This window comes from Sipha flava, unplaced genomic scaffold, assembly GCF_003268045.1.
Source record: "Sipha flava isolate LNK unplaced genomic scaffold, YSA_version1 472_pilon_pilon, whole genome shotgun sequence".
NCBI classification, from domain to species: domain Eukaryota; kingdom Metazoa; phylum Arthropoda; class Insecta; order Hemiptera; family Aphididae; genus Sipha; species Sipha flava.
In genome coordinates, this window is record NW_020273258.1 from 112,629 (window position 1) to 126,549 (window position 13,921).

The window sequence follows — 13,921 nt, forward strand, 5'->3', positions numbered from 1 at the left end:
ATCGAGCTAATCTTATCTAATGTAACCCATGTAATAAGCGACACTTCATATCGTACATTCGTACGTGTTTGAAACTGTTTTTGTTCTCACGAGCACCGATATTTTTACACTTTATATCCAGTTTGTTTTCGTCCGTCGTTCAGTGTACTGTTTGTATAGTATGTAGTTGTATACTGTATTATGGCTAGTAGAAGCATGCTTTCAATTAGTGAAAAAAATTATATTTTCGAATCAACGCTTATAGTGATTTCCGGTTATAATGATCACAGTTCTCTCGAACGAATGTGATCACTATAAACGGCGATCACTGTATAACGTGTGCAAATGAGTGGTGACTTCTACAATCATTTGTGCGCAAACGAGTTCTAGGTTTTAACTGAAAAATTTTACAAAGTGCCAAACTAGTTGTAACCTCCTAAACTGTAGACCGGATAAGTTGAATTCATTGAACAATAATCTTTTTAAAGAAAATGGCCCCCAAATTAAATCGTTTTACCCCCACCCACTTCTTAAAAGCGTATATTTGAGTGTTTAATTTATATGAAAAATGCAAAATTCAAAGAACACTCACTACTATTACTCCTTTTTTTTCATTAAACGTGCGCTAATTGGGTAAATTAAAAGAATACAGCTGTTTTATGAAAATAGTTATCCAAAAATAATGTAACCGAGATGTATGTTGGGTGGAGTACATTCATATTAATACGGGGATATTGAATTTTCGACAGTAATGTTTAGAATTTAAGTTAAATCAAACTCTGTTGCTTAAAAAAAGTGTTTCTCATATAAAAACAATTGATTTTATTATTAGGGTGGCCGTTAAATGTATTTAAACTATCAACAAATATTTATATTTTTTTAATCCAAAATGTAATATGGAGAATAAAAAATAAACTACATCAAATTAAGTTACTTATATCAAATATAAATATAAACAATACGTAGGTAGCTATATTCAAGTACTAATGGCGTAGGAACATTTGTTAGTGCCTCTGACAAACTTAGAAAAATACGCATTATTACCATTTAAATATTTGATGTGACTTTTTTTTTCTTTAATTTTTAATTTTACTAATTTTTTTATTAACACATTTTATATTTATTAGTTATTGTTACAGTATAAATTTTAAACTTTAAAAATTTGCTTTTCTTGTTTTAAGACTGGCGTATTTGTTGATAATTATTCATATGAAATTTCCTACTTATAAATTTACTTGTGCTATTTCATAATTTCATCATTAAATTCACACGTAATGTGTACAATTAGGCAAAAGAATAAAAATAAAATTGTTGCACAATTGTTTGCTCTTTTGCATTTCACGCCCCTTGCGTAGGTTCAGTTTGTCATACCCTTACTACGACACCATTAAACAATTTTAATAATAACCTTTACAATTTAAGATGATTTATATATTTAATTTTTTTCATTAATGTAGTTTAAAATATTAGTTTTTATAAATATGAAAAAAATATTTAATAATTATCGTACAAATTGAAAATAATTTTTTATTTCTTGTCAAAGTATTGAAATATACTTGATAAATTGATATGTCCTATGACTTTAATATTTTAAAAAAAAATAAAAAAATTAAACAATCGTTTTGCGAATCTGTTAATATTAAAATGGAAAACTTTAAAATTTGATGGGACTAATATTTGCGACTTTGAAGAGAGATAACCATTGACCAACGAGTACATGAAAATGTTGAATTTTTTTCGTGTACGCACTTATTTTCATACTCAATAATGTGAACCATTATATGAATGTCGGCAGATACATTCGTTCGGATAATGGAACTGTAACAGCGAAGAAGTCCTGTATCCTATGTAGAAACCTGACTAATTACAGGAAACCAATGTACATCGTGATTGCTTTTACAAAGAACCTATTAAAATGTGTGATCGACCTTAAACTATTGGTCTCTCGATCGTATCCGGAATGTCCTAGACCGGCTTGAACCCATTACATTATACTAGAACACAATTATCCACGTCTTGTATATTTTTTTTAGCATGTATATTCCTATACACGATCGGTTATTGTAGCGTGTATGGCATCTATAGCATTGTCCTTGAGTTCGAAATTCGCTAAACGCTGTGAAACATATTATTGTTTAGATTTGGTAAACAGCAGTTGAAAAACGTTTAAATCCATACGATCACGGATTTAGAGAACTTGCGTATACACGTCGTGACGGTTAATATTTATATATTTTCCTGCACTTGGAAGGTAATCATACTGTAAATCATATAACAATATAATTTGTTATGATGGTTAGTGAAAATACGATGTGTTATTTTAAATACAAAATAGAACTATTAAATCCGAAATTCCGATTAAAAATATATAATAATAAATGATATATTGATATAATAATATATCAGTTGTTGTTCTTAGAACAATAATAAATATGTTTCAACATTAAATAAACGTACCGCTTCGTGTACCGATTTACACCGTGATTAGTAACAAGATTTATCGATTTTGTCTTAACAAATACGTATGTGACATAATATTTCTCCGGAGAAACTACGTGTCTAAACAATATGAAGTTAACATGCATTATCATGTCACTTATAACATTGATGGTGATTTATTTTGAAAATACCATGAATAGTATTATTCAAATGTTTTTTTATAACTTTCTTATGTTAGAAAATAGATTGACGGCGAAACAGTTCTAGTCAAAATCAAATAATTAATATTTTTAACCGTGAACCGATTAACGACCGAAAAAAACGTTATGATACCATAAAAGTGACGCGATTGAAGTGAACACTGTTCCTACCAAAAGTACTTGTACAGTTGTACATTCTGTGGTTGTACCTATTTAAAAAACTTAAGAAATAAAAGTTTATACAATGAGAAAAACGGTATTAAATTATTCATTTATAATTGAAGCCATGCGTTTTTTTTAACAAATTACATTGAATCTCTGAATTTTGATATGTGTATTCTAAATGCGCAGTTTAAATAATATGTGTGAATTTCTAATATTTTATTTTAAGCCAGTAAAATGTTCGTTTATTGGAGAGGGGTTAAAACCCCATAACCACCACTGGTTTGCTACAGTGTAGGCCTCATGCTTTAAGTTGCTCTAGGCTCCACTATACAACAGCCCTGACACAGTTGTTATATAATCCAATAATAAATCCCCTTGATTATAACAAAGCATTAAAATCGTGCACATCACTTTGATGTATTCTAATTCAATGAAATATAATTTTATAGCATTTTGTATGATGTATCTAATTATAAAAACTCAATCATAAATAAAAATATGACTAAAACAACATGTAATATTTTAACAAATCTAAACATTTGAAACGTAAATAATAAGTCAACAAATTATGGCTTATTGTTTTAATTTAAAAAAGTGTTTAAATAATTGTTTTGAATAATTATGATTTTTTAAGATATAAATTTATGATTTTCAAAAAAAAAAAAGTACAACTTTTAGTGGAATATGATTACAGGAATATGTATTTATCGTAAAACGATATTTTCGAGGAATATGCGCTCAAGGCGATAAGACGTACCAGCTATTATTACAAGATTTACAACTTTTCACATAAATCTTGTTTTATATTATCGTTTATACGATAAATAAAAGAAAAAAAAACCATAAAATCGAGTTTTTCAATACGTTTCGTAAAAAGGATTCATGCAAAATGATAAATTTTAACTGAAACAAAAAACTCATTATAATATTTACAACAAATGAAAAAATAATAAAAAACAACAAATCATATTAACAATTAATGTTTGATTAATGTTCAGTACACGCACGCGTGATAGATGACGACGTTTTGTGGTTGCGAGACGTTTTCCTGTGCCGATGAATTTCAAACCTATCGGGACGGTAACGTTCGCTTTGGCCAGGTCGTCGGTAAGCTCTAGAATAAGACTACCGCGATTACGTGGATTCGCATTTGAAACGGCCACGATGGCGCGTCGCGTCTGCAATCGGCGCCTACTGCCAGGAGCGGATCCAGAAATATTTTACGGAGGGGCCGCAGTAATTCGCTAGTCCCTACGCAATAAATATAATATTATTTTATTTCTGGTAATTTCATAATACCTTCTGTTAGCATATGTAATACGAACTTCCGAAAACAATCGAAAACCCATTACGTTACATTATTCATAATACAAACCTATATCAAAAGCTTGATGGTGGAAGTGCGTCCCTCCACCCCTTTATATCCGCGTCAGCCTACTGCGCGCCCCGCGAACTTGAACGTGCCCATGTGACATACCCACTTGTTTTCCGCAACGTTCGGGCCGTGTCTTCGGGAACCGCTGTCGAACGCTGTGCGCAAACCGTCCGGCGCATTTGCGTGCAGTTCCGGACACGAGAGCGATCGATATGCACCCCGATCTGAAAATATATTGAGTAATTTTCACTGGGTGGCGCTTTAACAAAATTGTCCACCATCGTAGTTCGTAGACGTGGTGTTCTTCTGCAGAGGAACGTACAGGGAAAATCAAATCCTGCCGTAGTGGTCGTTATGAGAATGTGTTGGTTAATGGCATTAACCACTGGGTAACATTCAATTATCACTTGGGGGCATTGGTACCACGTACTTTGTATATTAAAATATGCTCCGATTCCTTCGCATCGTCGCGCTGACCGTGTTCGAGATGGATCAGCACGAATGCGAACGGCAACCGTCGTGGCGGAACTGCTCGACACGGCCTACGCGATGGTACGGAACGAAAAAATTGTTTGTGTCGTCGTTTCTCGATCACGACTATTATTGTTAGTATTATTTTTATATCAATAATATCAACATGTACACCGCGAGTTGCGTTTAATGATCGTTTTCGGTTAGACCGGTTAGTCGGTCGCCAGACCACACACAACCAATATCGCGAAGCAATTATTGCATTCATTTGGATGGGATGTTTTGAACCACACCCCCGTATCCACCGACCTGGTGCTTTTAGATTACCATTTGTTCACTTCCCTGAAGAAGCACACGGGTGGAAAACAATTTTTAACTGATAAGGAGGTGAAGGGGGATCAACAAGTGGACAAAGGAGGTGGTGGCAAAGTTCTACGAGGCAGGTTAGGCAGGCAGGCATCAAACAATTAATTTGTCGTCTCACAACATGAATTGAAAGAAATGATGACTATATAGAAAAATAGCACACAAATATATTAATGTAATCAAGAAATTTTGTTTTTTTTAATACATTTTTTTGAAGCCTACAAAAATGAAGTACACTTAAATTTTAGACACGCCTCGTATTATTCGTTGTACCGTTGTAACGTATAATATTCGCACGACGAGGTAAAATCGCATATCGTTATCGGTACGCGTCAGTGTTACGTTGAGCAACCGTCTTTAGAGTGGAAAAATATTGGAAAGTTAAAACATCATCAAATATAGCTGTACGTACGCGAAACGCTGCGATATAAGCGCGTATAGGTTTGTTTATAGTCGTTTAAATGCAATAATGTGGACTATAAAACACATTCCGTATTCGGTAAACAATCTTGAAAGTTTTCGATACGATGCATCGGTATGATGTTTTTATTCGATATCGGTACCAACACCATATGACGGTCAATAATATTATTAAGACGACATATATAAGTCAAGAATTACTTTTTACATTACCAAAAACGTCTAGCGGCGAACGATAAAACTAAAGTAAAACGCAGTTTGATGTACAAAGCATAATCGTTTCTAATATAAATAATATTATAGGTGACTATTATTATTATGATGTCCTATTGTTGTTTAGATTCGTCTCGGTGTTGCGAAACCGGTGGGAGGTGAGACAATTGTTTCATCGTCATTGTGCGTAGAGCGAAAACGCATTAAGTACGAAATAATAGGGTAGGTATATTCGCGATTGAAAATTAGCCGTCGTAATAGATTTAATCGAAATCCACTGCAGTCCAAATCGTACGAAACGTAATGCAAAATATTCGGTTTAAGTAATATTCTTCGTTTTCGTACGTTTTCACGTGCAGTTGCACGATCATATGATTTTTGTCTTCGAACGTTCGGCGTTTTCCCGAATCCTATTTATATTTATACGTATGCCCATTGCGGCCGCCTACTGCTCAATGATGTTTCGTGTGCATTCAATCGTCCGTGTTCACGACTGCGCACTACAGCGGTTTCGGAAACGACTCGGCGAATGTTAAATAACCCGTAAAGACCCCGACAGCCGAGACACGATTCCGCTCCCTAATCGTTTGTTATTAAAATAATCTAAAAATAATAATAATAATAATAATAATAATAATAGTATGTACGGTTTAGCGCGTGCATGCATACACGAGTGCGCGCGCGCGACTGCGTCAGAAGACCGAATCCGAGTTTCAATCGGCCGCGATCGCGTGTAAACGCGCGAGGAATTCAATACGGAATATATGAAGCAACATCGAAGACGTTTATAGATGTTGTTTTATTATTATTATTATTGTTTCGTCTCCTTCGTCTCCTTCTCCTTCCACGCGTTCGGCCGAAGACGCGCGCGCGTCAGTCAAGCGCGGGTGAAAGTGTAATCGTACGTGCACCTATACTTGTACGTGTACGTACACGATCGTATAAGTGTACGAAATGAAAAAATGCACTTAAATATATACACGCGTGTATTCCGACGCCGCGGGCGTGTTGTACCGGCGGTAATAACCGAGAGGTCAAGGCTGGGAGAACCGCTCCGCCCAGTGCAAGTAAGATAACCTTTCGATGCGTAATCGTGTGACGATCACCGACGTTGTCCGACGCAGACGTCTACGGACGCCGCGGACCTGGATGCCCGCGATCAGTAGTCCCCGTCCCCCTTAGTAGATTGTACGCGGCCTGCACACGTGGCGCCGCGACGACGGTCGGGCGCGGGACGCGTTGCGTCGAGCGGAAACGGGATCGTGCGCGACGTCGGAATTCGCGTTTTTCGCGACGCCGCCGACTCCGGGGGCGTTATGGAAAAACCGCAAGCGATTTGCATACCTACTGGACTAGCATTTGCGGAACAATGCGTCACGTCAAATGCGATGCACAGCTCTGGTCGCACTATCGCTGCGTTACGTAATCGCCGTCGGAATGATGTGCTTTTGCGGTCGGTTCGCTTTACAAAGATTGCAATTCGCTCGCGAATCCGAAAGCGAAGCCTACACTCTACCTATGTTTTTTTTTTATGCGATTTTCTCCTCTGCGCAATATTTTATTCGAAATAGCTCCTGGTGTGCACAATGTTTCGTGGGCACCGACAAACCTGTACCAGGCTACTCATAAAATATTTGTGTATACGCAATCGATTGCGTTAAGTCGAAATCTAAAAAAAAAAAAAATGCGATTCCCCGTGTTATTGATCATCATTATTTTTATTATTGATGTAGAATATTACACACTTCATAAATTATAGATTTGAATAACTAAAAAAAAAAAAAAAAAACACGATATGAACTTTACGGGAAAAAACCGCAAACATAATGTAGGTATAATGATTATAAAATTATGACAGTTATTAATTATGTATAATATTTCCATACAAATATTGCGTATTATATTACTTGTTTCTTATTAATTACGATGATTAGTAGTGAAATGAACAGCAGCTATGCGAATTAATTGTTTTTGAATTAATAAAATACAAACGTTTTTAACTATGAATTAGATATTATAAGATTTAAATTAATATCGTGTTTTATATATTTTAATTAGTTTTGTATTTTTCGTAATCATTCTTTCATTATGCAAATCGTACAAATAATATAGTCATTAGATACTGATAATATTTTTATATCCATATAGATTACAATAACGTGGAAAACAAGGATTCATTAAAAGAAACATTTATAAACATCAAAATATAATCAACAGTGTAGATATTTTATAATGTTTTCATAATAAGTCTTGAATGTTTACACATAATACAGAAACACATACCATAATCATAAATGTTTTTCTAGGGACGGTTCATATCAATTGATTAAATTTAATAAGATAAATTCAAATGGGCTTTACTTTAATTGTACTTTTTTTTTTAAACCAATTATTAATTGTCAGAAACATATTTATTTTATTTTTATTTTTTGTTTATAGAAGATATTCTTGACACGTATAAATTTATACATAAATCATGCTTTTTCAAGTTCGTGGTTTATTCTTGTCTGATTGATGAGGACACTATATAAGAATAAATATATTTGCATGTGTATGTACAGCTTTACTTTAAAATTCGAAGATTACTTAACTATCGTTTTTACCAATAAATTATACTCTGATATTTCTTTAAAAATAATCAGCTTTTTAGTAGATGACAATATTAATGATTATTAATAATGTATAGTTATGAATAATTCAAATTAAAATGCACCCATAAACACGATAATAATATTAAATACCTTTGTAAACACGAAAAATGTGGAATATTTTGAATAAAATAATATAATTATTAATTAATATAATTATAATTATATTAATTAACTCATGAGTCGTCAGGTATTTTTAGGATTATCAATAATATCCGATTATTATTTGTTCTAAATTTATTTGCTTATGCTGTATAATAGCAACTATAGTATAGCTAATTGTTGCATTTTTTATCAAAACCATAAAAATTTACCAGATGGTCTACTTTTTAGATTTATATTAATCGTATTGCGTACACATATTGAAACATCAATGTCAAAACATAAAATTCTTAACTAGAAAAAATAAGTCCATCTTTAAAGTATAAAAATGCAATACATATTCGGAAACTGGTACTTGAACTGGTTGTATACATGGTTTTAAATGAACAAAATTAATACGTCTGCGACATTATATTTTTTACAAATCGACTAAACACCATATTATACGATAAATTGTATAAACTGATATACAAATATTATAATGCTATTATCTTGTTCAAAATATTTTGTTGTAAACATTTTATTTTTTTATAAGTATTTTGATTCGAATGATGAAAATAGTGTATACTTCCAATAGGCAATTAAAATGCATTATGCAATGCATTTATTACGTAATGGAATTAAATTTATTTAGATGCATAGATTACATGTGATATTTTCACGTTTAAAACACATCAGCAATAAAAATAAACACGTGTATCATCTACCAATTCATACTGTATAGATTTTAATTGATCATGTAAACGGCAAGCGATCGTTATTACATAATATTAATTACAGTTGAAAATGTAAATTATGCACATTATCAAATAAAAAACAATTTGGTGTCTACTGTCTTAAAATATAGTAAACTATATCGTTAAAAAAACAAATACATTAATAAAATTTATAAAATAGTTCATAATGTTAGTAATTGGACTCGGAAACTAGTGTGTTGTAGTAAAATATTTTATTATGTGGTATATTTAGATATATTATTGGAATCCAGCAGGTTGTTGTTGTCCTTATTATAAATCCGATACTAAATAATAATATTAGAATATTGTCCTTGATATTTAGATGTGCCGATAAAAATAGGTATGTACATCTAGACAAGTTAGAGGCTGTAAAGTTATAACGATATGATTTATGAAGAAGGTCTCTTCTCCGCCACTCTTCATATTATGAATAGCTGCGGAGAAGATAATATTATATTAAACGTATAATATATAATACACAAGTGTAAACGTTGATAAACTCGATTGGAGTTCATAGTTACTATAAGTTATGAACATAATATAATTTATTTTTAAGGCAAGTGTATTCTTGGTATTTTTTTTTAAATACTATATATATATATATATATTACTGGCTAAGATTTTAAAACACAATTAATTAAAAAAGTATATTTATATGAAAAAAAAAAAACTAAAAAAAGCTAGAAAAAAAAAATTAACTACCATTTATATTGCTAGATTTTCAGTTAAAAGAAACTGTTTTCAGAAACTGACTCTTTTGTTAAATAATATATTTTTATACATCGAAAATGAAAGCTCTACATCCACTGCATATTTCATACAAGTGATTTCGTTCAAATCAAATCCAAGACAATTATTATTTATTAAAACGCCACACACGCGAATGGCATTATAATTGTATATAATACATAGATTATACGCAGGGTCGGCGCTAGAAGTATTGGCGCCCTGGGCAAAACCATGTTTTGGTGCCCTTAAACCTCCCCTCTCCAACCCACTTATTTTGAGTAGTAGTAAAATTAAGTTTTTTAGTGAATTTAAATAAAACTAGTATGTATTTAGTACTATAAATTAGTATTATATCAGTGCATTTTTGGACAGGTTTTTTTTTCGTTGCAAGAATATAATAGTACTAATTTTGGGCTTAAGATTTTTTTTTAATTTTTGAAAGTTTTTTCGGAGAATATATTACATCATACCGCCACCGCCTATAATATAGGAATACTGTGTTTCACTAATTACTTATTTATTAAGACAACCAGAGAACGGAATTCATTTTAAATGATTAATGAGAAACCAAAATATTATGTACAAATTAAGTAAACGAAAAATATGAATATTTATTACCTGTTGACTGTAACTTGTTAGTATACACATTTCATATTAAACAGCAGATCGTACGTAGCGAGAGCTCGTCGAAAACAATAAATTATGGGTTCGTTTCAGGCAAATGTGTCTTTTTGATTTACGCCACACTGCGGTATTTTCGCCATAAGGTCCGAACGATTTTTACGTAATCGTCTAGTTATATGAATCTATTTATAAATGGGAAAATATTTTATGAAAATAATTTTACGAACTAAATATATATTTTATTTACACACACAAATTCGGTGATATGCAGTATTGTTGCATACATTATTTTTACATCAAAACCAGCGGTATCGATGCAGTATTGAAGTAGAAGGCACAGCTGTTGTTTTCTTACTTTCTATAGGTTGTTAATACGTATTAAAAGATAAATTAGAAAAATAAAATGTCAGTTTGACGCCCCTTTCTCGCTGGCGCTCTGGGCAATCGCCCAGGTCGCACATAGCTTTCGCTGGCCCTGATTATACGTTCGCTGTTGTCAACTCAAAACGTATACTTGATAGTTCAATGTTTTACATACGCTACAAACGCATTTACTGCCATAAGTTCGCCGCCGTAGAAGTGCAGCGATTGTCCTTGGCCGATTTGAATGATGTTTTTCGGATAATCATGCGAGGTTTACGGTCGGTCGTGAAAAACTCTATTGATCCGCATTGTTATTATCATGAACGAGATGGATGATATGCGATGTTCGGACGCCCCATCATTATAATATTGGTACCGGCGCTAACCATTACAAGGTTACGGATATGCAATTCGGGATGGCATTTGGTATACATAATCGATGGTTTATCATAAGAGAAGATCGGACGTGAAAAAAATCTGTTCATAATATAGCGTGTATAATACCTGTGTGTTCAAAGATATTTTCTTCGCACGAGCGCCGTCAAATCCTTGCACGAATGTATACAGGTGTTAAAACCACATTTCCAATGTGGATTCGGATTAAAAGTCATGGTCTCATTGCTTAACTTGGAATGATATCATTTTTAACTATTAATTTTCCTTCATCCTACTATAATGTGTTATTTCGTTATTTATTTTCCTTCCATTTTCATTTTTTTCTTATATTTTTTCCAAGTTGACTATGTATGAGCGAAACGCTGCGTGCACGAACGATATAGGATATTACACGAATATATTATTGATTTTATAATGAGAATGGAGGACGTACAGTTCCAGTAAATCGTGTGAATTCCTTTGTAGACAGTTGGTGAAAGGTTTGCGATGCATGTGCGATCCCAAAGAACCTTTAAACCCCAATGTACACGTTCGATGATCAAATCAGATAAATCTATATGCATGTATAATATTCTCATTGTTTATCGCTGCATCCACTGTACAACATATATACGTTGGTGGTGTTATCTTATTTTTTTTAATGTATTTATTAAATTCAAGACTATTGAAAATATGTAGTTGAAATCGAAAACACGAAAAGTGGAATAAATTATCAAAAGTATTTATAAGGTATTATTACAGAGACTTGTACATTAGATATAATAATTTTAAGTTTTTACATTTCAATGAGGGAAAAATATATAAAATATAAACTTTTGCACACAAATCTAATTACAGATCTTTTTGCATTTATAATATGTATGTATATCTATGAATGTAGTAGATCTCAAAAGAGATAACACAGTTGGCATAGATAAATTATAAGATGTGCAAATTTAAGTTTAAATTGTAAAACATGAGGACTAATCATATCGTAAAATCGCAATAATATTATACCAGAATGTACTCGTAAATTTATAAAATGAGTTACTTTTGGGTTTTTAACCATTAATATCTAGTTTATTATTCAAATATATGTATATCGTAAGAGACAGTGCCGGATTACCCATTAGACGGATTAGGCGCTCGCTTTATGGCCTCACACATTTAAGGGGCCCTGTGAAAACGATAAACTAGATTTTCTTTTCATTTAATAATACCTGTATTTTATTTAAGAATTTACGGAACAAAAGTCATTATGAAATATAATATATATTAAATTGTAGGTGTTATGTGCAGTAATAATAATAAAATTATTATGAAAAAAATAGAAATAATATAATAATTAATTAATTTTTCTTGCAAATAAAAAAATTTAATAAGTATGGTTTTATTTATTAATAATAGTTGGTTATTATTAAAGCTATTTATTTTAATTATTGGATAGTAATGTTAAAGATGTATGCAAAAAATAATTTTGTAGACTCCAACATTTTAATTGCCTAGGAGCCCACGAATGTTTAATCTAGCACTAGTAAAAGAGTATATTTTATAAAGTATTTAGTTATTGGTTTATTAAAAATCCTATGTATTATAAACTCGCATGTATACAGCGATTCTAATAAAAAAAAAAAAAATCCTTTGATAAAGTAATAAATATTTACTAGATAATAAGAACATTATATTACGGTACTCCTACGATATAATATACACTGTTGCCATTTAAAAATTAATTATATTATAATTAAAACTACCCTCGCTTTGAGCCGCATAAAAACTAAAAATACGAACGATCAAACAGTTTACTACTAGTTTTGACGATAATTTTATGTCCAAACTGTTTACTGTTTACAAAAATGTTTGCTGCTATAAGTTTGAATAAAAAATAATTTTTGTTTTCATTTTTTTTTTTTTTTTTTTTTTTTGATACCTTCATTTTTATGTTATGCCATTGTGGTATTAAGTTTATAGAACTTAAAATTACTTCTCGTATATCAAGAAACAGGAAAAAATAAATAGGATATGTATGCAAAGTATAAGTATATGCAATATATTTTCGCTGCCCCCCCCCTTGTGGCTTCTCAAAAACGGCCAATACTATGAGATAAATAAAACATATAAATATTCAATACTAACGTATTAAATATTTATATTATACGTCATGTAGAAATAATCATTTTTAATTAATATATGTTTTTGGTTTTCTTGATATTTTGGTCGTGCTGTCGCCGTCCGTCGATGACTGCGACGATGACGATATTATAAGTACTACCTACGTAATAATACAATAATTAATAATAATCAATAATAACGTATAGTGTGTGTAGTAGTCTGCACTTGGTAGTAATTAGTCTGCGTTCGGTCAACAAATGAACAAAAATGATGTCAATAAACGAGTAATGTTGATTTATTTATTTGTTTTTATTGTATAATTGGGATTTTTATTTAGGTACAAGTTAAATAATATAGGATTTTGGGCACCCCATGAAAATTAGAAGATTCGGCGCCCATGATTAAAAATATTAAATAAATCTGTGATAAAAAAAAGAAACCCAAGAGGGGAGGGGCGATCACCACGTAGCCCCTTCCATAAACCCGTCCCTGGGTTATGGGTTGCCACCTGTTTATTCTGGGCCTAACGGTTGGCGATTACTGTTGGCCGGTTCACAGGCAAAATTTTCCGCCAGGAAATTGTGTGTTTCGACGTGTTCGTTT